Raw genomic sequence first — 26,201 nt, forward strand, 5'->3', positions numbered from 1 at the left:
TTTGTCACACTTCCAGTAAAATTTACAGGTTGGGTGGTAAAAATACCTTTTAAAATTATCATCACTTCAGAAAGGAAGTTTTTTTGCTCAGTCTCTCTCTATACTATTAACACAAAACTTTTCATAAACGAATATCTTGTAAAAAGAAAATAAACTGAACTTATGTGCTTTTCTAATATTAAGATTAATAAACTCAGCAGAGCTTAGAGTATACTGACATCTCAGTTTTAAACTAATAATGTTACTAATAATTCTTATATAACTATCTATTTTTATTAGCTTGGCTTTCAGTGATGATTGATACTGAAGTCAGTTCAGTAATCAATGACTTCCAGGAGAAGGCTATGGAAGTCCAGACCTGACACCTGAGGAATACCAGCTGTCAACCTCCTACAGGCTAATGGCTATGATAGTACGTAGGTATTTAATTGCAGTCATTCTGTTGTCCACATTCATTTTTATCGATAACTTTAAATAACTAGTCTCTGAAAAAAGTGACACTTATTGTGACACTATATTTTGACAATATTTTGACACTTATTGTTGAAAGAAATGATTTCTCAGCAGTTCAGAAGAAATCAGCAGCACATTCTAATGCAACACAGTTATTACTGTGAGTGGAAAAAGGGAAACATCACAGCCACTTTTAAAAAGGGTTGAAAGGAAGATCCTGAGAGCTATAGACTGGTCTGCTTCACTTCCGTGCCATGGAACAGATCCTCCTGGAAGCTATGGTAAGGCTTATGGAAGACAGGGTGATTTGAGGCAGTTGATATAGTTTCACCAAGCTTAAAAGTAATGAAGGACAGAGAGACAGATGTAAATTACATCTCTGGCCTTTTCCAACTCATTATTAATTAATTCATGACTATTTCAAAGACATTAAAATCTCCAAGTTCTATTGAACTACAAACAAGCAAGACTATGTAACAAATACTTTTCTATTCATCTATTCAGAATCAGAGCTACTTGGGTTTTCTGACAGATGGAAAATGTTATTGCTATTTGGACTGTTAGGCCAACACAGCTCCAGTGAGGGAAATGGAATTGTGTTCTCTAATCCACAAAGATGTTATCAATTATACAAGGTGGATATGTTTTTACTCTGAAAGAAATATTGCCAGGAATCATATATTCTAGGGGTTTTGTCCTCCAATAGGATTAAATTAGGATTAATAATTTTTTATTATAAATAATGAAGTAAAAAATCTTGATCTGAAACAATGCAGCAGGAAAGATTTTGCTTATACATTTACAGAGCTATTTGCAGTACATTTTAGTGGCAGTGTTTGTCCCAGCTGTTAAACTCTGAAAGCCTGTTTCCCAGACTAGTGTTGCATGTACTATTTGCATATACAGTACATTTTCATCAATGTCAAATTCAAAACCAGCCTCCAGAATATATTTTGTACTTTGTATTCTAGGGGGCTTTAAATCTTTGTTTAAAGACTTCTGTCTGTTCTTTTTATTTTGGGATTTAATTTAGTCATGGAAGGTTAATTAGTCTTCAGATTTATAATTAGAGCAGTGAGTCAGCTCTTCCTCACCACTCTTCCTGTCCTGTGGTTTATCCAATTTTACACTAGAGTCTCAAAAGAAGAGAATTCAGTTCATAATTTTATGCAAATATACTATCAACTTTAAAGGAAATGGAGATGGAAATCTTTTAAGTTCTTGTCTGTGCAAGAATTTTACTCCAACAGATTTCATTAGAAGCACTAGAAAAATATAAAGGAAGAAAGAGGCCCTTGTTGAAATGTAACATCCATTTATAGTGAACTATTCATATTAGAGGGGACTTTACTGAAGAGAGAGTGAGGCTTTGTTTTTTAACCAAACTGCTGTACATCAGGAAGGGTTGATTACACAAACCTGAATCTTTTGTAGGAACACGTAAACTTCATCAGCACATGGTAAAGCCTTATGCCAAAGCTTTCCTTCAACCAGCATTTGTATGCAACTAATAATGAAGAGTTTCAATGTTTATTTTGCAGGAAATATTTTTGTAATTTACGTAGAAAGGAAATTGGCCTATTGTCAGAATTGTTCAAATTGAAATTCAAGATTCAGTCAGTTCAAGATATTCAGCTACCAACTCTAAAAAAGAAAAATCCTTAACTATGTTTATTTGCTATAGTCTGGTTTATATTATAAGTTGCCTATGTGGCTTAGCAAAAAATTGTATCATCTACAGACAATGGATTGCTTTGGCTAGTTGTGCAACATATCAAATGGCACATATTTCTCATTGAGAATAGACCAACAAAGTAAGTAATATTATGGCTGTAATGAATAAATTCCTTTGTTAGATGCAATGTTATGAAAGTAAAGGAAACTATTTGTACAAAGATGGTTCATTTTTTCTCTATATGGGGGGAAACATCTTTGGTTATCCCATTATTGTTAAAGACATCTGAGAATGTCTAAAGTAAAAAGACAGAAAAAAAAAATGGAGAAGGATTTGACAAGTTTCAGTCATTGTATGCATGATGTATGTGTTCAGATTGGTAAAACTGTATTGCATTTTTATTATTTCCTGTAATAAACTTTCTGCCACATCACTGTCCTATACATTAAACAAAATAAAAATAGAGTAAGGATACTAATTTCTAAGCTGATCACCATAAGTGCCCTCACTTGGAAAGAAATAAGTGCTTTCAGGGGTTGTCTAATTTAATTCCAAGCTAGTATGCAAGAGACACAGAACAGACTGCTTTTTAAGGTTCTTTATTCTCCCCATTGATTCTAGTGGGAGCCTAAACTAGATGCCTTATTTTTGTATGTCTAGAAGAAACATTGAGAAAATGCAAACATATATTAAAAATTATTTAGGAACTGAATTTAGCTAGTTCTAATTGACAATGGCTAAGTGTTAATGAGAGTTCTGAAGCTAACGACACAATCTTGGAGATTATGTTATTTAAGCTTGTTCATATTTCCTTTTCTTTTCCCTGCTCCTTAAACTCGAAAATAAGTCCCTCATTCAAAGTATTTGTTGGAAAAAACAACAAACAAGGCAATGCCAGCTGGCTTTTAGATATCATATAATATTTCTTTAGATAACTCAAAACGAAATGGCAAAAAAAACAACCTACCTCATTAAAAAGTGGTTTGAAAAATATGAATTCAATTGTAAAAAGATTTTTCTGAGCCTATGTGAATAAATACAGACAAGAGTTAAGTCATTACAGCATTAATATGGAGGAAGAGATACCTGTAAAGTTTTGCACTTCCGTGCAAAATTTCTCTAAAATTTTACTCTAAAATTAGATGAAAAATTATGACTGCTGAAGACACTGCTGCTGCACAAAGGTGACCATAGCACTACTGGACCCTTATGAAGGTAAAGTTTCATTGTGTTATGCTTCCATATTCAATGAAACAGTGATGGAAATGTTATACCTTCCAACAATCTACACATTGCTTGCTGACAATATTCTGTTTTAAGATACTGAAGAGCATCATAAAACTTGATCCTGACATTCAAGAATTAGACATTTTGGGCAGAACACAGAAGAGTCTGCATTCCACCTTATGGTAATTCCATAAGGGGTTAACACCACATTCCTGTATCACAGCTGTGATCAGAGAGGAAGCTTGAAAACTTCTGTATGAAAACTTGTGCATTCCTTCAAAATGGAACTTCCTTTAAGTGCCTCAAGCTACCCCATCTTACCTCTTACACAAGATGTTTGATCCATGGATTTTATAGTACAGTTGCTGGAAATACGTGCTCTAGGCGATTTTAAAGACCCATATAGTACATAAAAAACTGCTGGGAAGACGAAAAAAGTATTTTCAGTTTTAAAACATGTTTCAATTTTTGCCCATCTCTTCCTTTTTTTGCACGTCTCTTTCATTGAAATCTTTATTTCTTCTCTAAGCAAAAGAATTAATTGGGAAAAAATATAATATAATTAGATAGAATGGGCTGTTTGTGGAATAAATTGTGAATTTGTTGAATAGATCTGCACATTTGTAGAAGATGTTTTAGAAAGAGCAGTGATTTTCCTTAACTATCAAACTGCATCCTTTATGCCACACTGACAATGGCCACATTTAAATGATTTAATGATTTTTTCCAGTCCCCTTTGTCTTATCTACACCAACAGTAGATTTAAAGTTTTGAGCAGTGTCGTATATGGACACTTTAATGCCCCAAAGCTTTTTTCTATTCTATATAACTTACAGAAAGGATTCCTACTAGAAAGAGAATAAAAGAACAATAGTGAGAACTGTTCAAAGTATGGGTATGTTTAAGCAGTGCACTAGTCATCTACTGTATCTACGAAGGATCACAACAATTCACAGGATTAGTACCTTCATTAAAGTGGAAATGTAAATGGAAATACATTATCTGGATTAGTCATTCAGAAAGAATTAGAAAATGTTGAAAATGCTCCTATACAAGGAAACTTTAGTAACAAAGTGATGATGTTTTCTTCACTAGAGACAAGTTTTACATTTAAATGCAGTATTAAAGGGCATACAAATGAAAGGCTCTAAAGTTGCAAGGTAGTTTCCAAAAGATTCAAGATAATAATGTCAAAAGCAATGCCATTCTGCATTTTTAAGTGTTCAACTCCAGAATACCTAATGTTTCACTGATGGAAACCAAGTTCTTGCTTCTTCTGTTCCTCATGACAGTGGAAGAAGAAAATAGCATGTTTGAAATGGACACCTGCAGACAAAATTCACTTTGCTGACTTCAGGCAAAATAAATACCCAATAAGTATGTTAAAAGTTTTGAATAACAGTAATCATTGCTGTTTAGCAAAGACCTGATCTTTCCCAGGCCCTAGCTGTAATGTGTAAAGGATTTCCTAGAGGCATTTTTACAGCAGATTTTTCAATGTGCTCACAGATAAGTGTGAAGATCTTCACAGAGTCTCATTATTACTAGACAAAATTTGAGGAACAACACCACACAAATAAATTTATCAAACTGGCAGCTTGTTGCTGAGAAATGACCACTTCAAGGACATACTTAATTTATCTACTATTTTTCAATAGACTAACAACTCCCCTTCAGAACCTAAAATATTATCAAATAATGTGCTACAATCTGCATATAAGGTGGAATGAAATATATTCATAAAGATGATTATTGCTTTTGTTACTCAGTGACGTTTGTTCCCTGTGGTTTTTGAAATATAAATTATTTAAATTAATTGAGAGTAGCATGGTTTAAACATTAGATATAATCTAAATATTCACAGTACAAAAGCATTCCTGTTGCTTAGAGTGTTTAATAAATGACATTATTTGCCATAAAGAGTCTACAAGAGGCAACAAAACTATTAACTTCACATCTCTTTAGCTTAATATCATTCCTGCTTACTGCACAGAACACTAATAGACAATAAATCCTCACATTAAAAGCACTTGAATTTACAGAATAACTTACATCATAAGTCATGTAATCAACCCTTTTATTGTTTCACCTCTAACATTTTTTGGGGGATTTATCATCTAAATAAGTTTTAAGTAGTTTTTATAATTCTGTGCTTTGGTCATAGTTTTCTAAATGATAGTCAATCATTTATTAATGAATTCAAGCATGGTTTATGGGTGAAAACACTCTGGCATATCAACAGATAATCATGCATGCACATTAAAAAAAGACTAAATACAGCTCAACAATAAAACAAAACAAACAAAAACAAAAACAAAAACAAAAACAAAACAAAAAAAAAACAGAAAATATAAAGTCTCTAAGGGGGTATATATTTTGATGTGCTGTGCTTTTAGTCACATTACCTATCCAGCCTGTGACTAAGATAAATTTGTCCTGTTCTGCTTCTAAGAAATGACGAATGGAGTAATCCTTTTCTAATCGCTTTGTGGAACTGACATCAATGGTACGCCTGCTCTCATCTCTGCATAAACAAGAGCTAAAGTTGTCCACTTTTTTTCAGAACTGTTGTAAAATGGACTTACAACAGTACATCAATATATGAACCGCAACTTTCAGAAGCTATTGTGTTAAAAAAATTGCATGAGTCAAATACACTAAGCATCCTTTGCCTACCACAGCCTGAATAGAGAAATTTGAAGCTGTAACTTGAATATCAATCAGGCTTGGACTCTTTGTTTTGGTCTTACCACAAAACAGTTTCTGAAACAAAGAGCTGGTGTTCTACTAAAATAGAACAGCTGCTTTAACTCTACAAAGCCATAGAACCTACAAAATGACTAACATCTGGCTGTACTACCAAACATTTGATTATCTTTTACATTATAAAGATGTTATCAATGGCATAATTGTGATTCAAGTTCTTTGTAATTATTGTAAAGCTCATGAATCCCTTCTTGCATGTTTAAATTGACTGAATAGGTATTTTGTAACTGCTGTATTGAATTTAATCTCTTCTAATTCTATTTTATTTCCTTCACCAGAACAAGCCTCTGCAAAAACTCTAATTATTTTTCTTTGGGAACGAGTTTTGGGCACCCCTTCACTTTTAAATTTCCTTTGTGTAATTTTGGATAATGATATTCATCCAAGAAGCAAATTGTACTAAAAAAAAAAAAGTAAGTATTATTTTAGTCCAGAGAATTTTCACAAAATGATGACTTTCTCTGCTGGGTTTTCTTTATCATGTCCTGTTATTATCTGCAAAACAGAAGATTATTTTATTTTATTTATTTTATTTTATTTTATTTTATTTTATTTTATTTTATTTTATTTTATTTTATTTTATTTTATTTTATTTTATTTTATTTTTTTCCCCTCAGAATTACTAGCATAGTTGGAGTAAATAGAGAAGGGAACTACAGAGACAGTACATTTTCAAATTTGTAAACACTAGAAATGAGAAATAACTACCATAAAATGATGCATTCAATTCCTGCACAAATTTCAAGCAACGTAATGTGAAAATGTATTCATCTTTACAGAGACCATTTGTCTTGCAATATGTGATTTTCCTTTCATCATTTCCAGCCAAAGCAACTAACCTCTGTTGCTGAGGATGTTTGTGGATTATTTCCAGTTGCCCACTGGACTGACTGAATAGGAAAGGAAGGACTGTCCAGAGGTTAGAGTGTGTATGTAAATTAAAGACTTTCCTTCTGACTTTAGACTGAATGTTTAGGCTGAGATTCTGCTCCCACCTAACCCTAACTATTTCAAAGTCCTTGCACTTCTTACTGTCCACCACTGGCTAATTTTAAGGGCATATCATTCATCTGAATTAAGTGACTTTTGGCTTTAACTGCACAGAATCTCATTTTAGTATCTGGAATTAACAATTTAACATTATTGAATCTTAGAGGTTGCTGTGGGAATAAAGATTACAGATGATGCTATGTTTGAATATTTGGAATGAGAAAATAATCTAGTAGCAACTAGAAAATTTTAGTCTGTAATCTTCTAAAATTATGTACTGTAAGTTATGCTGAGAAGTTAAAAATAGTCTACAAAGTGCACATCTCCAATCACGTTAGGATTTACAGGTGTGAGGAAGACAAAGTCATGGTGTTTTAAACCCTATCTCACTACAAAAGCTTTTTTTTCGTTTTCTTTTTTTTTTTTTTTTTTTTTTTCTCATGTATTGTTACAGTCAAAGGGAAAATGAAGGAACAAAAGGGAACACATGGGATAATGAAGGCAAAAAGGCTTAAGCCACAGCAGCATGAGGCTGTGCTGTTATGTCCGGAAGATGGCAGATGGTCTTAAAACCAGGCTTCAAGCCTGGCTATGGTAGTCAGCACCAAGGACAGCATGTTGCCCTGGGATGGGTTTGTATAACCTACAGGTTATACAAAACCATATTTCCCCCATATTCATATCAAGGCTTTCTTCACCTCTACATCTTGTAGCAGGGATCAAAAAGGACAGCTGAAATTGTGATCAAAATCTTAATTAGGAAGGAAAGCCAAACTGATTTGCAGTTCTCTGTACTTTTTTTTTTTTTTTTCCTTCTTCTTAAATAATAAACAGTGAAGTGGCATTTCCTGAAGATTCTGCCTGTGGCATTCAGGCATCCTGACATTTGAAAAAGGACCTGTACTGAAGAACACTAAGGCAACACAGCATCTCCCTGGAACAGTATGGTCTGGTCATTTTATTATTTACCCTTCACTAGAAGCAGTGGATAAAAATAGCCCTAATCAGAGGAAAAAAAAAAAAAAAGAGATTGCTTATGAAGATCTGATTATCTTCTCTTTATTTCTTCTTCACAAGCACATAGTATGCCCTAGCAAATCTATTAAGCATGGCTTTTTAAAGCTTGGATTCCACACCACAAAGCAGGCTAGGGGGAGGAGCATGAGACACGCAGTCCCACAGGCCACGTTAGTTTTCAAGAACCCAAGCGTTATTATATCATGAAAGAAAGATAAATAGACAATCTCAGTGATCAGTAATATGGTGACTGGGTAAATAAGTGTCACAAGACCCCTTAGGGGAAAAAAAAAAAAAAAAAAAAAAAAAAAAGTACAGTTGAAAAAATGTCACTTCTTTCTAGAACTCCTTAAAATCTTGTTTTCCAACAGATGGACACACAGTACTCCAAAGCAATCTACTGGAAATCACATGACCTTCATTTTAAAACTTATTTCACAAAGTGTACACCCTAATGATGTGAGGAAAGCGAGTGTAGCTCTATAAAACAGTTCCTCGTTAAAATCAGAAAGGAAAAAAAGTCAGCTTTTTATTTAAGAAGTCTATCCCCACTTCATTAAATTCAGACTTAAGTAAAAAAAGATATACAATAGTCTATTTGCATTTCTGCATTATCCTCATTTTCTAAAACAATAAAAGAGTGAATTTAATGATATCTGAAGATAAAAGATTTGGAACATTTAAGATAAAAAATAAAAAAAAGAATCACCACTGCATAGTACAAAGATCTAGGGTAGCTTTTAAATTCTGTGCAAGTACATCCTTATCAGCTATGCTAGATTTCAGAGTCTAGTGTTGTCATTTTAAAAAGGAATAAAGTACATTCTTTTTTCCTCATTATGAATCATCAATTTTCATGAGAAGTGATAGAGGAGAGGAGAGGAGAGGAGAGGAGAGGAGAGGAGAGGAGAGGAGAGGAGAGGAGAGGAGAGGAGAGGAGAGGAGAGGAGAGGAGAGGAGAGGAGAGGAGAGGAGAGGAGAGGAGAGGAGAGGAGGGGAGGGGAGGGGAGGGGAGGGGAGGGGAGGGGAGGGGAGAGAGAAAGGCAAGGCAAGAGAAGAGAAGAGAAGAGAAGAGAAGAGAAGAGAAGAGAAGAGAAGAGAAGAGAAGAGAAGAGAAGAGAAGAGAAGAGAAGAGAAGAGAAGAGAAGAGAAGAGAAGAGAAGAGAAGAGAAGAGAAGAGAAGAGAAGAGAAGAGAAGAGAAGAGAAGAGAAGAGAAGAGAAGAGAAACAGAAAAGAAAAGAAAAGAAAAGAAAAGAAAAGAAAAGAAAAGAAAAGAAAAGAAAAGAAAAGAAAAGAAAAGAAAAGAAAAGAAAAGAAAAGAAAAGAAAAGAAAAGAAAAGAAAAGAAAAGAAAAAAGACAGCATCAGGAGATGGGGGTAGGGAAGGAGTTGGAACCAGCAGAGAGCTTAGGGCATAGAATGAAACGGGGGCCATGGGGTGGGGAAAAGGATGCTTGAAACATCCAAAAGTATCTTTGACCTTTGCTGTGAATTGATCCTATGATTTTGAATCTCCTAAGAACAGTATCTTTTTTTATTCACTTCAATGGACTTGTATCAGACTCTTAAAGTCTTGTCAGCTAATTAATTCCCTACAAGGCAGCTAGTGAAACTTTTGAGCGATATTACTATTTTTACCTTAATTTCTTTTTTCAGCTGAAATAAAAGCAGATCACTGACTAGATTATTAAATCTTATACATACAAACAGAAAAACATATTTTAGTAGATTTTTTTTTCTGCCCCAAATTTCTATGGGTTGGTACACAGTACTTTCTGTAAAAGTTATGTTCTTTCTAGAAAAGATTCAAAGTCAGGAAGCCAAAAATATGCACACAGCCTGATGGATCTTGTTTCTGAAAATCAGGTGAAATTTAGGCTGAAAAAATTTATTTTCTTTCTTACCATGGGAATTATTATGAAGAGGTAGATTGTATATATATATAGTATATATAACTACAAACTATATATAACTATAAATTATAAACTATATAAACTATATATAGCTATAAATTATATAAATATATAGTATATATTAAGTATATATAGCATATATTAAGTATATATACTAAATATATATCATATATTACATAATATATAAATTAAAGTGTATGTTACTTATTTGTAAGGTAGTTAGAAGGCTTAATATAGACATTTAGTGAAAATATAAATCTAAGTGTCTCATTTCAAGTACTTAGATTTTGTTATTATAAAGTAAAATGGAAAAAGTACATTTCCTGCTTCCTAGTGTTTTTAATATTTCTAACTGTTACATGATCAGCTAACTTAATAAGTCTCTCATTTTTTTTTTATTTGGCTCTTGTGAGTCCAAGTATTTTAATACTTTTTTTTTTTTTTTTTTGACTAACATTTACTATACCCTAATCCCCAAAATTTATTTACTTATTGCCCAAACTTTAGTACTAGTTCTGTATGTTCTCCAATACAAATTAGTACTAGAATATATTTTAGGACTCCAGAGAGGTAGGATACTGCATCAGCTCAGAAAAGAGAGATAAGTTTACTGGACACAACATTAATCACAGAATCACAGAATTTCTAGGTTGGAAGAGACCTCAAGATCATCGAGTCCAACCTCTGACCTAATACTAACAGTCCTCCACTAAACCATATTCCTAAGCTCTACACCTAAATGTCTTTTGAAGACTTCCAGGGATGGTGACTACACCACTTCCCTGGGCAGCCTGTTCCAATGTCTAACAACCCTTTCAGTAAAGAAGTTCTTCCTAACATCCAACCTAAAACTCCCCTGGCGCAACTTTAGCCCATTCCCCCTCATCCTGTCACCAGGCACGTGGGAGAATAGACCAACCCCAACCTCACTACAGCCTCCTTTAAGGTACTGGTAGAGAGCAATAAGGTCGCCCCTGAGCCTCCTCTTCTCCAGGCTGAACAAGCCCAGCTCCCTCAGCCGCTCCTCGTAGGACTTGTTCTCCAGACCCCTCACCAGCTTCGTCGCCCTTCTCTGCACCCGCTCAAGCACCTCCATGTCCTTCTTGTAGCGAGGGGCCCAAAACTGAACACAGTAATGAGAAGGGGAAAAGGGAAAACATACAGAAAGATTACTTGCAGAACCTCAAAGATATAATGAGGAGGGACCTGTTCTAAATGAAGAGAGGATGAGAATGTGTATAATGAGAACTGTCTCTTATCTGACATGGGGCAGCTTCTGGGCTCTTCCCACAGAGACCACCCCTGCAGCCACCCTGCTATCAAACCCTTGCCAGATAAAACCCACACACAAACAGACAGCCTTTGAGTCATTCAAAGTTCCTCAGCAGTATAATCAATTTTAAATAACTTCAAAGTAGGTCACGGTTGAGATTACAATATTTTGTGATTAATCAAGTATAAGTTAGTTCTTTCATTAGTGCATGCTAAGCATCACAGGTTACTCTGTGAGCACAAAACCAGAAAAACAAAAAACATAACAGGTAGAGTTTGTGCTGGTATGTAGACCACGTATACATGTAAGATACAAGGTAGACGAACCAAAGCTAATGTGCAATCACATATCATCAGAATGTATGCAAAGCAAATGATATGTAACCAGTATGAACCAGAAGGTTGAAAATGGATTTTTGGGAGCACAATCTCACAAGATAAACAGTACCTAGGCAACCGTGTAAGTAACACCACAGAACATGAACATTACCTAGGTAACGATATCAGATATATCAGTTGTGAGATTTAGCAAAACTAGGATTAACAGGAACAAATAGTTGGGAAATAATTATAGTATCTCTATAAGAAAAAATAACAAAACAGCTTTAACAAAAGTCAAAAGCAAGGCTAGTAACATTATAAAAAACAGCAACATTTCATTAGCTTTGTGATCCTGAGTTATGCCATGAGAGGACCTTGTCTGGACAAACAGTTTGTCTGGACAAACACACACATACAGAAGGAAAACATGCTAACTAAAAGAGTAGCAGAGAAGTACCACTTGCAACAACTATGGGCAAAACAATTGTATTGGCCAGCTGCTTCTCTAGCAGATTTTAAAGGACTAGTTTCAGAAGAGCACACTGGGAAAGGTTCCTCTGAAACAAAATAGCTCCATAGCATCTGGCTAGTTCAGCAGAACTCTTCTATACTAGATTATGTAATAGATTTCTTAACAACGGTATAAAAACAATTTATGTTAGGAAAAGTGATAGATCAGTCTCAGTGGTAACCTGGTCATGAAGAGAAGTAGCATAGGAATTGAACTAAAGATTTGTGAATTTGAACCTAGTGAACCAATTTCCTTGTTGCCTCCTATCATCTCTTTCTGAGTTCAAACAAATTTTCACTTTTGTTTAAAGTGCTGGTTTATACCTTATTTTAGAAAGAATGCTTCACTTCATCAGAGAAAGTAAAATGTATTTGAAACTTCTGGTTTCCAAAACTTTCTAACTGCTGTACAGGCTTGCAGCACACTAGGATGTACATATGCATCCCACAGCTCAGCCAGTAATCATTCTGGGGAGTGCTAATCTCAATGGGAATAACTTTTATGTTTCTCCTTCTGTTAAAGCAAACAGCACTGGTGTGTGACATTGCACTGAAAGTGAATGCACGTTCCATGCATTAAAAACATCCATGAAATGCATGCATATTGAGTCTCATTTTCAGTATAACTTAAGACCAACAAACTTGCAAAGATATACAATGTTCCTAGGTGCTTGAGGCAGTTTTCATTATTTTGGTAGTTCTGAGCTTTTTTTCTATTTAATTTTATAAAAGAACAGATAAGAAGCAAAACAGAAGGATGCACTGAATAATGTTCCACAAGTGTATGTTCTTATTCCATAATTTCATGTTATCCTGGCAGATGAAATAAAGATTAGGTTTATTAAATTTGCAGACTAGTATTAGTACTTTGCCAGTATGCTGAGAACTCATATTGATCTTGACAAATGGGAGATTTGATCTGGAAAAAAAGGATGCTATTCAAAAGGACAAGATAAACTTGTTATATCTACGAAGAATTTTAAGCTACATAAAATGAATATGGGCAACAGTTCTGCAAAAGAATTTCTAGGTGCTGTTATGGATCCTTAACTGAGACTATGTCAAAATAACAGGTAAAGTCAGTCACAGTGTTATGATATAGCATCAGCTGATCCTGTGAGAGACATGAAGTTTGTTTTCTTGTCTCTACTGATATGGAATACACCCCAGCTGATGCTCTAGATCTTAGGCACTGCCAGGTGGAGTATCCAGAAGAGAATAAAGAGAATGATACAAGATGTAGAAACAGGTCCTAAATGTGAAAATATATATATATATATCTTTCATAAGGAATAGAATAGATACTGAGATACAATGAAAAGGGTTCACTATATAAAACAGTGTTTGGGAGCACAAAGAAGCAATCTTTCTTTGCTGTTTGGTGGAACAGGACACGAAATAATAGCAATAAATTTCAGGAAGAAAGATTCAGGTGACACATTAGGAGAAAATTTTTTAGTAGTAAGGACAGTCTAAAGATCTCTCAGTGGGACTATAAGTAGGCATCAAATAATGGAGGTTATACTAGCGGCTTATAAAAAATATGATAGCACAGTTGACAATGAGTGAAGATTGGCAAACAGAGGAGATGAGATGAACTTTCTGTCCTTGACTCTTTTACTGATATTTAATTGTGACTGAAAATGCATATGAAGTTAAAACATGCATTTTAGTAGTGGGGACTATGGTGGGAGAAGGGAAGAAAACCCCCAAAGTATGATTTGTGCATGAGCCTTTCTAGTGTATTGACATTACTTAGAATTTATCCTAGGACTTTTGGAGTAAAGTCTCATGAAACACACAGACATCAGGGTCACTTTTGAATTACTTGTTTTAATTTCAGAAACCTGGCTAGAATGATTCACGAGCATGTTATGATTTTGAATATTTTTGTAGCATTGCCATGGCAACCTGATGTGGTATAACAGATGCAAGGGATACAAAAGGCATAGAGATCTGTCTGAAAAGATGTTGAGATGTTAAGGAGAAGAAAAGATAGTGAAAATAAAATATAGAATGCATACTTGCAGCACCTAGATGTTACTAGATAGAAGGAAAACAAGAATTTTCCATGTAAATATGGCATTCTTACTGCTACTAAATGCTAGTGTTAAAATAAAATATTGTATCACAAAAGGATCTAAAAAAGATTTTTCTTTTTCTTTTTTTTTTTTTTTTTGATCTAATTCATTACAGAATTTCAAAGGAAGTACACGTTTTAGAAGTCACGATGAATACTGCAATTGATGCGCTACCACACCACGTACACTGGAATACGAGAAACAATCAGATTTGGGAGCACACTGCTCTACAGATCAGCATTGACAACTAGTGATTCAGAAGCTTCCACGGGGGAAAGAAAAAGAAAAGGTTTACAGTGTGGGGTGAGAGATTTATCCCATGACTTTGGTGCCACACTACACAAGGGAAAGACTCAAACTGGTACAGAATCTAACTAAAAGTGTTATTTTGAAAATGACAGCCCTGAACTCCTGAACTGCTACTGTTGTATGGTTAATTAGATTGGTACAGGCAAATCCATGATAGTTTTCTAAGTAAATAGAGACAAAATATGCAGTGGTAATGCCACAGGCATCCAAAAGAATTGGCGTAGATTGCAAATGCTCTTTATGTGTCTGTGATTTCCTTCACCACTCCCAATTTATCTAATGAAGAGGGGAACAGATGCTGAGGGAGTCTTGGACTAGTCTGCTCATGTTAAATTGATTCTGTTGGCAATATAGACTCAGAGTCAATGGAAACGTAAGATACTGTAATTTGTTCCCTTCCATACTAAGCATGGCAATTTTAATGAGTAGTTGATTCATAAAACTCAGTCTGTTTTGATAACCCAATACTATAGGATATCTTGCAATATCATGCTAGAGAATGCTTATGGTCTAGATACAGTTAATGGAAATACTTGGTATGGAAACGTATCTTTATAGTATATACTGTGCCTGATTGATAGTATATGGGTGCATATTGATATGCATATGGATATGCATATGGGGAGACCTAAATGTTATTCTAAACCACACCAACCAAATTCCCCCTTGCCCCCCCCCAACCAAAACAATATGAGAAATAAATAAATAAATAAATAAACAAAAAGAACCACAAGCCCCCCAAAACACAAACATCCCCCCCAAAACCCAAACCACACAAATAAATATAAGCATGACTTACAGAGGTGGGTTGGAAATATGACTTCATTTCCACTTATATACCATTTCCACTTTTATACCTTTAAACTAATTTATTTATTTGTTCCATTTTGTCTTAAAGTAATAATAAACAGAGGCTGGCATTCTCTAACCTGGAACTTCAATACCAGGATTTCCATTTCTGTAGGAGAAACTGTCCATAAAATATCCAGTTAAAAAGCAATAACAGTAATATCAACTTTTATGAAGATTTTAATTTTTTTTTCCCTTATGCACAATCAGATTTCATTACTTCTTCTATTTTGTAATAATTTTATTACAAAAGATTTTTAGTCATGGATAACAAATCACAGCAGCAATTTCAATCAGCAACTCCTCCCTTATTTCCAGTTATTTCCAACTTCTCCTGTCTTCAGGGCTTCGATTCCCCTAAGATTACAAAGACTAAATCTTGATATTATTCCTTCATTGGAACTTCAGTTGTACAATCTTCTATTTTTCTTAGTCAAACTCCTAATTAGATAACCAATTAAATAAAAGATTGTGATAAATTTATTCTATACTCTTGGACACGTAAATCTTTGCATTTGCATCTCATACAGGAATTTATGCATTTTCCAGAGCACTGAGTCCTGTGACTGTGAGAAAGGACAGGAAAAGAAACATTTCATACTTGCATATTTTCACCTATTTATGGAAGCTATGATGTGGCAGTTCCAAGAGTTTTGCATGTCATTTTCTCTCATAACCTTGTTTTAGGCTCAGTTAAAAAGGCAGTTAGTTCACTGCCTTTTTAAAGGGTAGTCATTGGATGCTTATTAATTTCAGTAACTCATATTCATTATAGACAATATCTTGAGAGGAAATAAAAACTGTAAATAAGACAAATGCATTGCATCTCTTGACACCTTGCTTTCACTGCCTGAGCACACAATCACCTTGATTTTTTTTCCCATTTCTAACAATATTCTTGTTAATCAAAAAGAATAAAGCAAGGGGCATAAGAAGTTAAGAAGTTAATATGACATTAGCATATAATTGCACTTGTTCTTTGAAAAGATATCTCAGGGGATAAACACAGAATAGATGATTGAACTGTGCTGCCTTTTTCACTTTACTAAAAGCTCACACAAAAGACTAATAGTTTGAAATATTTGAATCTAATAAGCACACATATATTTACCTATTTCTACCTTTAGCAACATTTAAAAGATAACCCTGGAAATATCTGTATTTAATTAAAAGTCTATAATTGTATACTGAGTGAGAAGAAATGAGAGCATATTCTGAAGATTCAGATAAAATGGATTTAAACCATCTGGTTGTTTCCTTTACTTCCTCCAAAGCCTGAAGAATGACATGCAGTGAAATGAAAAAAGCTAGTATGTTACTAAAGGAAATTTTGAAGATTTTCATAGTGCTCAATTGTTGTTGGTAGTCAAGGTCAAAATTGGAAGATAACTGTATTTGAGCTGTAGTTGAGGAATTTGAGACATCAAAGTCCTATTGATTAAGTATAACACTACTTTGTCTTGAATTCATTCATAATGCTGTTGGAATAAAGAAAAAAACAGCTTATTATTCTGTGCTTGTATCTCATGGCACAATGAGATTTTTATCAATGAAAAGATACTGCAGATAATAAATAGTTCTTTTTTATTTTTATTCAGTTTTTGGGAGTCTGTATAATCTTTTCAATGGGTAAGATACTTTAATACACTATACAGATGGCAAATTCATGCTGATAGCAGAGTAACTGCTCTGGGAACATAAACAGCTCTCCTAATCTAGAGAAATGCAGTAAGTGAGACTTGAGAGTTTCACAGTTGTTAGTATAAGACTTTATCTGACAGAGATCTTCCTCGGTGTAGTTTCACTACCTGGAAATTGCCAACAGAATGTGGCATGAAGAATAGAAAAGGTTTATTCTTTGGTGAACTTCTTAGTCACTACAAGAAGACTTTGAGGTCTCTGAAAAACCCTCTTCTATATTGTAATTATAATATTCATACACAGATAAAGAGGCTTGCAAGATACACCTACATTTCAAACAAGAACTATCACTAAGTGTAATTTTTTTTTTTAATTATTTTTTTACAACAGTGAAATTATATAATTATAAAACATTTGAGCATCAGAGCTGTGAACTTCTGACCTAGAAATTGCAGAAATGATAAGAGGTGGTAAAAGTGGAGAACTGAGTTATAATTCTTTTTTTTTTGATGTCACTGCGGCAACTAGAAAAAATGTGAGGCATTATATATTATATATATATTATACTATACATAATATATATATAATATAATTATATAATTATATACAATATAAACAATATATAATATATTATATATACCACACATATTATATATGATATACATTATATATATCATATATAATATAATATATATTATATAAAATATTATATGTATTTTATATAATGCCCAAAATATTATATTTTGAGCATTAACATGTAATTAGAATTTAAATGGATTTTGTTCTTGTAAAATATGGTTTGTGATATATTTTGCAATTTCAGAAAAGGTTTTGTGAATAAATATGAAACTGATATATATATTTGTCAACAAATATTATTAAAAGTGTTACTAAATCATCAGATTTATTTATTTTGACATTTTATTTCACTTGCTGAGATTTTAAACCATTTAGGTAAATTAACAAATACTTTCTCCTACACAAAATTGTATCAGAAAGAAACTCAATAGCTTGGTTTAACCAGTAATTATCATCATAAATTTACAACAGGGTCACTGTGCAGCTGTAAATCTCAGTGCTATCAAAGGGCAAGTCTTCTGGATACCTTAAAACTGGGATACTAAAATCCAAAGAGATAAGAAGAGACTATATATATATATAGAGAGAGAGATTTTTAACTAGAATCTTCATTTTCCATGGGTCGATTGTGAAAAATTTAGCTTTGTTTCAGGTTATTTCAGAAACCTGGAGTAAATACTTTATTATTGTCATTATTATTAAAAACTATCAATATGATTGCTCAACTCTGGATTTATTTATTTATTTTTTAAATTTTATTAGCAGTACATTGTTGATAATGTAGTAATGTTTGCAGTAAACAGTAATGCAAAAAACAGACAATTTTGTATATATGCTGAAATTTAACTGAGTCTGCCAAAGCACCATGGATGACAACTGCTATTGTATTCAGGTGTAGAATTTAATTCTGAACACTAATATTGATGCCAGTCCACTAATAACTACCTGAAGTCAGCAATTAAAAGCATCTTTGAAAAGAAGGATGGTTGCTGGTTTCAGATGACCATTACAAGTAGTCTTTCCCAATCCTTCACTGTCCTCAGAATTGTAAAATATGGAAAACTAATTTTGACTATTATTCTACTCAACCCACTGTAGTACTTCCTGACTTATTCTTGCTTGGTTCTGAAGATTAACATTACGTTTATCTCCTAAACTTCTACAGGGATGTCCCTACTTTTAAACTTCACTATTTATAAATTGTTGTCCCAGCATTTTTTCTTCCTTTTAATTTTCCATCCATGTTTATTTTGGAAGTGGATTATACAGTAAGATGTGAGACTGAGCACACTTCAGAATATTAACGCAGAACATCACCTTTTAATGTCTAAATTATTGTTTTCTAATTTTTTTTTTTTTCTACCTCATTTTGAATTCAGATGGCCTCTAGGTAGCCATTTTATGTAAGGCAGAAGCACAAAAAATATTACTGAATTCAATTCCAGTTTCTGTAATCCATCATTTTTTTTTTGATTTCCATAAAATAAGTACAGTTTATTTTCAAATATACCTTTTGACTGTGACCTGATCAGAGCAATTATTTCTGCTGCTAAACCTTCTATCCCCACCTAATTCTGAAGCGTTTTTTTTTCTTCTTTTTTTTTTTTCTTTCTTTTTTTTTTTTTTTCTTTTCTTTTTTTTTGTAGCTGGGTACTTAATTTCAATTATAAAGCAGCAAGCAGCTTTCGCTTATGTCAGAAGACTAAGACAATACAGGTAGGGAGACAAGGCCTTCCATTGCCTAGACAGCACAAAACACACTTCCGTCTCCTTTCCAACAAGAAGAGTGCTAGTTACAGCAAGGAAATTAAAAGTATGGTAATGATCTAGTTTGGCCCTCACAGTTGTCTCAGTTCCTTCTTGTAATGACAGATGAACTTTAAAACTGGTCCTGCCTCTGGATTAATCACACAGCAGATAGGTAAAATTGATTTTCCTTTTCAGTGATGTATTGGGTTTACGTGACAAGGCTTTGGTAGCAGGAGGGCTACAGGGGTGGCCTCTGTCAGAAAAGTGCAGTAGCTGTCCCATTGTAGATGAGTCAGTGCCTGTTCACTCTAAAAGGGACTTGCTGATGGTGGAGCTTGGTTACCTACTTGTATTAAACAAACATAAATGATCAGTGATTTAGAAATAATTACTGCAGTGTCAAAATATGTTCAAGTGGTAGGATTGCATGATGATGAAAGCATTCCTCTCTGCTAGAGACTTGTCTGGGAGACTTTGGAATTCCCTCAAGAGACAATCCGTCTCCTTTCCTACATGGCTCCATCTATTCTCTGCTATGCCTATGCACTGAATTAAATGCCAACATATTATGCATGAGTTTGCTCAAGGAATTTTTCTGCTGTTCATCAGTAATAGTTAATTGACAAAGAAATTTCAGATCCATGTCAAAAATGCTCAAATTAAAAGTATTATACCAAAGAAGCTTTACATTATGAAATATTATTTCTGGGATGGTTCTTTCTTTTGATTTATAAGGTTAATTCAATTTTATTGTGGAATAATTTTATTTGCTTTAAAAAATAATCTGAGCTTTTTTTTTTTTTCAACATCATTATGAAAAAGACTCTGTATATAAAAAATTTCATACCTGAGAGATATTTTTGGTAACAATCTATTTTTATTAGGCACAATATCATCATGTTATCACATAAACCAATGGGAGTCTTTTGCTTTGGCAGAAGGAGGATGTGATGAATCCCACTGAGTTTACACAAGCTTTCAGGATCACTTAGAGGAAGCAAGAAGTGTCTTAATGATCTGCCTACTATTTTTATACTTTTGGAGGGTATTATATCATTTAAATTATTCTTTTACTCACTTCAGAGCAGGCAGATACATGCATGCAGCTGCATTTTTCTGTTATCACCTTTCCTGATAAACAAGACAAACACTTTGCTCTTCCTGGCCTTCTGCCTTCCAAACCCAAATACATTAAGTGGCATTGGAATAGGTTGCCCAGGGAAGTGGTTGAGTCAACATCCCTGGAGGTCTTTTAAAAGATGTTTAAATTTAGAGCTTAGTGATATGGTTTAGTGGAGGACTTGGTAGTGTTAGGTCAGAGGTTGGACTAGGTGATCTTGGAGGTCTCTTCTAACCTAGATGATTCTTTGATTCTGTGAATTACCATTTTAGTAGGCCTGCAGAGAGCTGTATGGGCAGGGATGCTCCATACGGCTGCTCAGCTGCAGGAATGAAAGGCCACATGACAGTGCCTTCAGCCATCTTGTCTACTTCTGAATTCCATCTAAGAGAAACACTAGGAAATCCAGAGCACTTCTTACATATCACAGCTTTAGAAATATGGGAAAGATTTCTGTTTTGATTTAATTTAACAAAAGTTTATTGGATTAACCCACAACACTATGTGCAGAACATTCTCTTTTCTTTCCTAACATATCACAACAGGAATCTTACAGTCTCTTATATCCTACATATATTTATATATATTATACACTATATTTTATATATATATAAAGAGAAAAAAAGTTGGGAATCATCTCTAGCTGCAAGTGTACACAGCCAAGAACAGACAAATGTACACATCCAAGAACAGATATTTTTATATTCAGAACTGCCTCTAGTCATGATTTTTTTCAATTGGCTACAATGCTACTATAACTGCATTAATGAATTACTGGTCTTTGTGACCCTATCACTGTAGTATCTCCTTCAGGTTCAATAATGCTGACCCTATCTCGGTGTAATGTAGCTACACAGCTTTGGCACCAGCCTTTCACTATATCTTCTGTAGAATTGGCTGCATAGTATCAGTCCCAGTCTTGTCAGTATTAAATAGATCAAAGCAAAGTAGCTCTAACAGGTAGATCAAAGCGAAATAGCAGAGCAGATTCTGGACAAGTACACTAGTGCTTTCTCTAAAGGTTCAGGAGATTGCCAGGCAGATGTAGGCAACTATATTTACATGGCAATTCAGTTTTCATAATGAGGCCATCACAGCAACACACAACATAGGCAGCCCAGCTGGCTGCAATATTCCTTCATCTGTGATTAGGGAAGTACAAACAGACTCCTCTTGGTCTCTGGACTCTCATCCTCTTACAGACTTTTAGGAGTCACATGGCATCAGCTAGAGGATTGAACATTGTCTCCAACATAATTATTTTGATTTCATGTTTTTTCAAATGAAAGTTTCTTTACTCCTCTCTGTTCTCAATTAATAGATATAACACTCTAAGCTGAATTCTCTCTCTCTTTTTTTTTTTTGTATACAAATATATGAAAACTTTTAGACACTATTTCCAAATTTGTTTTCAGAAAGTAACATAAATCAACAATATTGTTACTTTATGTTTATCAAAAGTGGAATTTTACTACCATTAGCTGTGTGCGAACGGTGAGAAAAGACTTAAATAATGGGGAAAATTCCTGTACCATACATTCATATATGTGACTGACAAGTTCACTTCCTCCTCTTCAAAGTCCTGCCTCAGACAAAATCTCTATGAATCACAGATAGGAACCATTTGCTACAAGTGATATCTGTCATTTCTTCCAAGGGTCTCAGAAGAGCTCTGAGCATTTCTATGAGCTCTGGACTTTCCCTCAACTGAGAATGAGTAAGTTGAATATAAACTAAATGAGGCCTTTTCTCAAATTGCACTATGTATACTGTATCCGATTTTACAAAATAGCAGACCTATCGGCTGGATATTTCACCAATATGCTCTTTTTGTTAAAGCCTCATAAATTCATCTTTTAGTAAAACAATTTGTTAGAGATACTGTTCTCAATATTTTAAGAAGGTAAAATGACTCTACATTACCCCTATCTAGCAGTATCCCTCTTTTCCTTTTATCTTATTTTTTAACACCATTATAACAAAATATGTAACCCTTCATCCTGAAATGTCTGACTGAATAGATTTTTGAAGCAAACAGCAATCTAGATTTTACCTAGAACTTCTAGAGTGCTACCAGAAGAGTAGCACTGCTGTCCCCATATATGGATATACTGAATTTTCACTGCTTCTACAACAGCAGATTGCCAGTCCCAGAAATCCCAAGAAGCTCAGGCTGATTACAGTTTGTTTGCTGTGCTTGACACCACAGGATAAATGGAAAGCCTTCTTGGAAGGATACCCATTCCCCCTGGCATAACATTCATTTAATAATGTTCACAATTATCTTTACAGCAAAGATACTGGCTTATTATGAGCTATCATTTAGCCTGTGGTGCCATGTCTCTCTCAAGAAATTGCCAAAAATGATACAGACTGCAATGAAAGCAAGCTGTGTAAATTAGCTGTGTAGGGAGTTGCATAAAAGTCACAGTGCATGTTAGGAATTAAGATGGGGACACTCAGTCTTCTGTATAGTAAATATTAGTATGCAGTCACACGGTAAAAGTGGAATATAAGGTTTTCATATAGATGTGTCCATGGCAACTGACAGATTGTTTTCATTTGTCTCCAAAGATTTTTCCAGCATGAAGGACTCATAGAAAATGAAGGACTCATAGAAAATGAAGGACTCATAGAAACCTCATAGATAAAAGTTAACCTCAGAATGAAGACAATCTGTTAAAATTACATTCTGTTTTTAGAGGGGAGTGGGACTTAGTTGTTTCATAAACCAACTCCTAATCATTTTATATGACAGGAAAAAATGAGGGGAAGTTTTTCATATACACAACATATAAAAACCTAAGGATTTAAGGTGATTGTAAAATGATATTGAATTAAAATTGTAACATTCTGGACCCGTTTTCCACTGAGTGAGTTGTTACAAAAGGTTAAATGTTATTCATGAACTTCAAGAGTCAAACTAATTAACAATTACACATTGGAACAGTTGACTGGAACATATAAGCAAAAATGCAATACAGAACGCACATGTGTGACTTACATGTAGATCCTGACTGGTGTTTCCCAGACACAACTGTAATGTTATACATCCCTTGAAACTGGACTTCCCAAGCTGTAAGACATGCTGTGAGAATGCCAAGGAAGTAGAGCTCTCTGGAAAACGTATGACCATTAGATTACAAGGGAATTACACAGTTAACGATAGTAAGAAGAATGAACCACACAGATCCCTTCATTAAGATGGCCACTGTGAAGATCTGTGCTGGGGATTGCAATATTACAAGAAACTAGATATCTGTTTCTAAAGCAGTATATCTATTAAAAATCCCTACCACAGCACATGCTGTGTTTCATGCATTGTCTTATAGTAACTTTAATTTTTGCCCTAGTGTTGCAACTTTTCAGGGTTCTTGTGACTCTTTGTTATAGAACAAGCTCTCTTCTCTTTCAGTTCAACATTGCTTTAACTGAAAATCTAGCAACACATTTTCCATGAGAGCTAGACATTATTTTTATTTTTACTATGTGTATCTTTCATTATTTGTTTTAATATTACTAGATTTTCAATAACATTTTTGATGCCAGTTTTTACCTTTTGTCTAAGCTTTATGATGCCTGAATCAGATCTCATTGTTGATCAATCTGTCTCTCCATTCCCTGGGGGCTCATTGCATATTCCTAGTTTTCTCCTCTTGAATCCACTGAGTGTCTTTGAGACCATTTCCTTCAAGGAAAGGAAAAGTTTGTAAAGATGACTCTGAAGAATTACAGACTTTTATTTAATAGCAGAAAAAGAAAAAGGAAAAAAAAAAAAAAAGGAACAAAAAAACCCCCTCATCCCCACTAAAAAGCTGGAGGTCTTCAATACTACTGAATTCACCGACAATTTTACTTTCTTAAATCATGTCCTTTTGAGATAATAATAAAAACAACTTAGTAAGCTATTTATTTTACGTTTATATTATATTTAAATTGAATTTAAAAAAAAAAAAAAGACCAGAAGACCTGTAGCAAAATGAACAATTATCTGTTTGTATGGACAGGAGAATAATGAAGACGTACATCTTTTTGGTAACTATTATTTAACCACCACTTCACTGTCTGCAAATCAGTATAAAACAGCCTGTTGCATAGTTTGTCTCCTCTGCCTTTTTTAGGAATTAATTTGCATTTTTATACTTATTGTTTTTATTGGATTGTTGATATTATAGATTTCTGCTCTGCATACACAAGCAGGTTCTGTGAAGCCTATTTTCATTTAATTTTATGAACACTAAGCATTTGTAAGTTTAACTTTTTCTTAATTTAACTCCAAATAGCAAATCATCATTAGTTAGACACCCTGCAGGAACAGAGATTAGAGATACAAAACCAAACCAAAAATCTCTCTCTTATTTATTTTTTTTCTTTTCAGTTCCTGCTATGCAATATTTACAAAACTATATCAGAACACTTTGAGTATTTGTTAAAGCAGCAAGAGTATGTTAACAACTAATGTAAGAGCAAATACTTTATGTTCCTTGTTCTCTTCCCCAAGGAAAAAAATGCTTTTCAGGAAGCAACAGAAACAACCAAATTATGTTGCTTAGATTACTAATGAGATCTGACCTTGAGTTCCCCTTTCCTTGAATTTGCATAGACCATCAGCACTGTCATTTCACTTGAAGATGGTGACTTACAGTTTGAACCACTCATCTCAAGTCTGCTCAGTCTCAAGGTACATTTAAAACTAACTGCTGCCAAAGCATACTGTTATATTGCTGATGTTTGGCCCATCTGTGATTAGAAACAAATTCAGAATGCAAGTGGATTTTGAATTTATTTCTACATTAACTTTGCTTGGAATGGTACAAAGGGACATATTTGACTTTTCAGCATCAGAGATGACAAATATGAATGATAATGAAAAGCTTTCAGTGGATATTGATTAAATATGAAACAGTAATCATAATTCACATGGTTCAGGCAGATGACTCCTAGTTTCATCTAGAGCATCAGTGGCTCATTCATTAGACATGTCTGGCTAGGACTGCTGTTTTATACGTTAGAGTGCCGAGCATGACATGTCCTGGCCCACAGTTAGTTTATGGGGACTAAAAATAAAATAAATATTAATGAATTGATAACAATATTGATAGCAATATTGATCACCAATATTCACACTGAATAATCGAATCACACCCCAAAACCTTCTGAGCGTATACTAAAGAATAGAGTTGATTTGTTTTTAATTGTCATTTGATTTCAGAGAGATATAGATTACATTTTCAAAGGTTCACTAGCAACTGAGATGCTTAAGAAAGAACTTACTCGTTTATCATTTTATTTAGTTTTAGAAAACCCTTATTCTTATATATCTACCTGTATCTAGGTATCAGTAAATTCAGTTTTAAGGCAAATAAGACATTATGAGTCATAATACAACATTGACAACATTGACAACATTATAATCACATTCACTAAAGTGAAGAATTCGGTTTTTAAATAATACTTGTATATTTCTGTGTGTGAGCAACAGGGAGAGGTGGAGACAGACAGACAGAGACAAAGCCTACAGGCAGGAAACTCAGAAATATCTCTTGGGATTTTCCTGTGAATATTATAGTTGTGAAATGGTAGATTACCAAGTCTGCCCCCAAATCAGTCACAAAATTCCACTGAGATAAAAACCCATGGACTAGCAGTCTCCTCTGGCAATGGGCACAGGTAAACTTCAGAGCAGATTTTTCTTTCCAATTTTTTTGACTCAAGTAAAATCCTGGTGT

The sequence above is a fragment of the Netta rufina genome (genome assembly GCF_964035555.1).
Source record: "Netta rufina genome assembly, chromosome: 14".
NCBI classification, from domain to species: domain Eukaryota; kingdom Metazoa; phylum Chordata; class Aves; order Anseriformes; family Anatidae; genus Netta; species Netta rufina.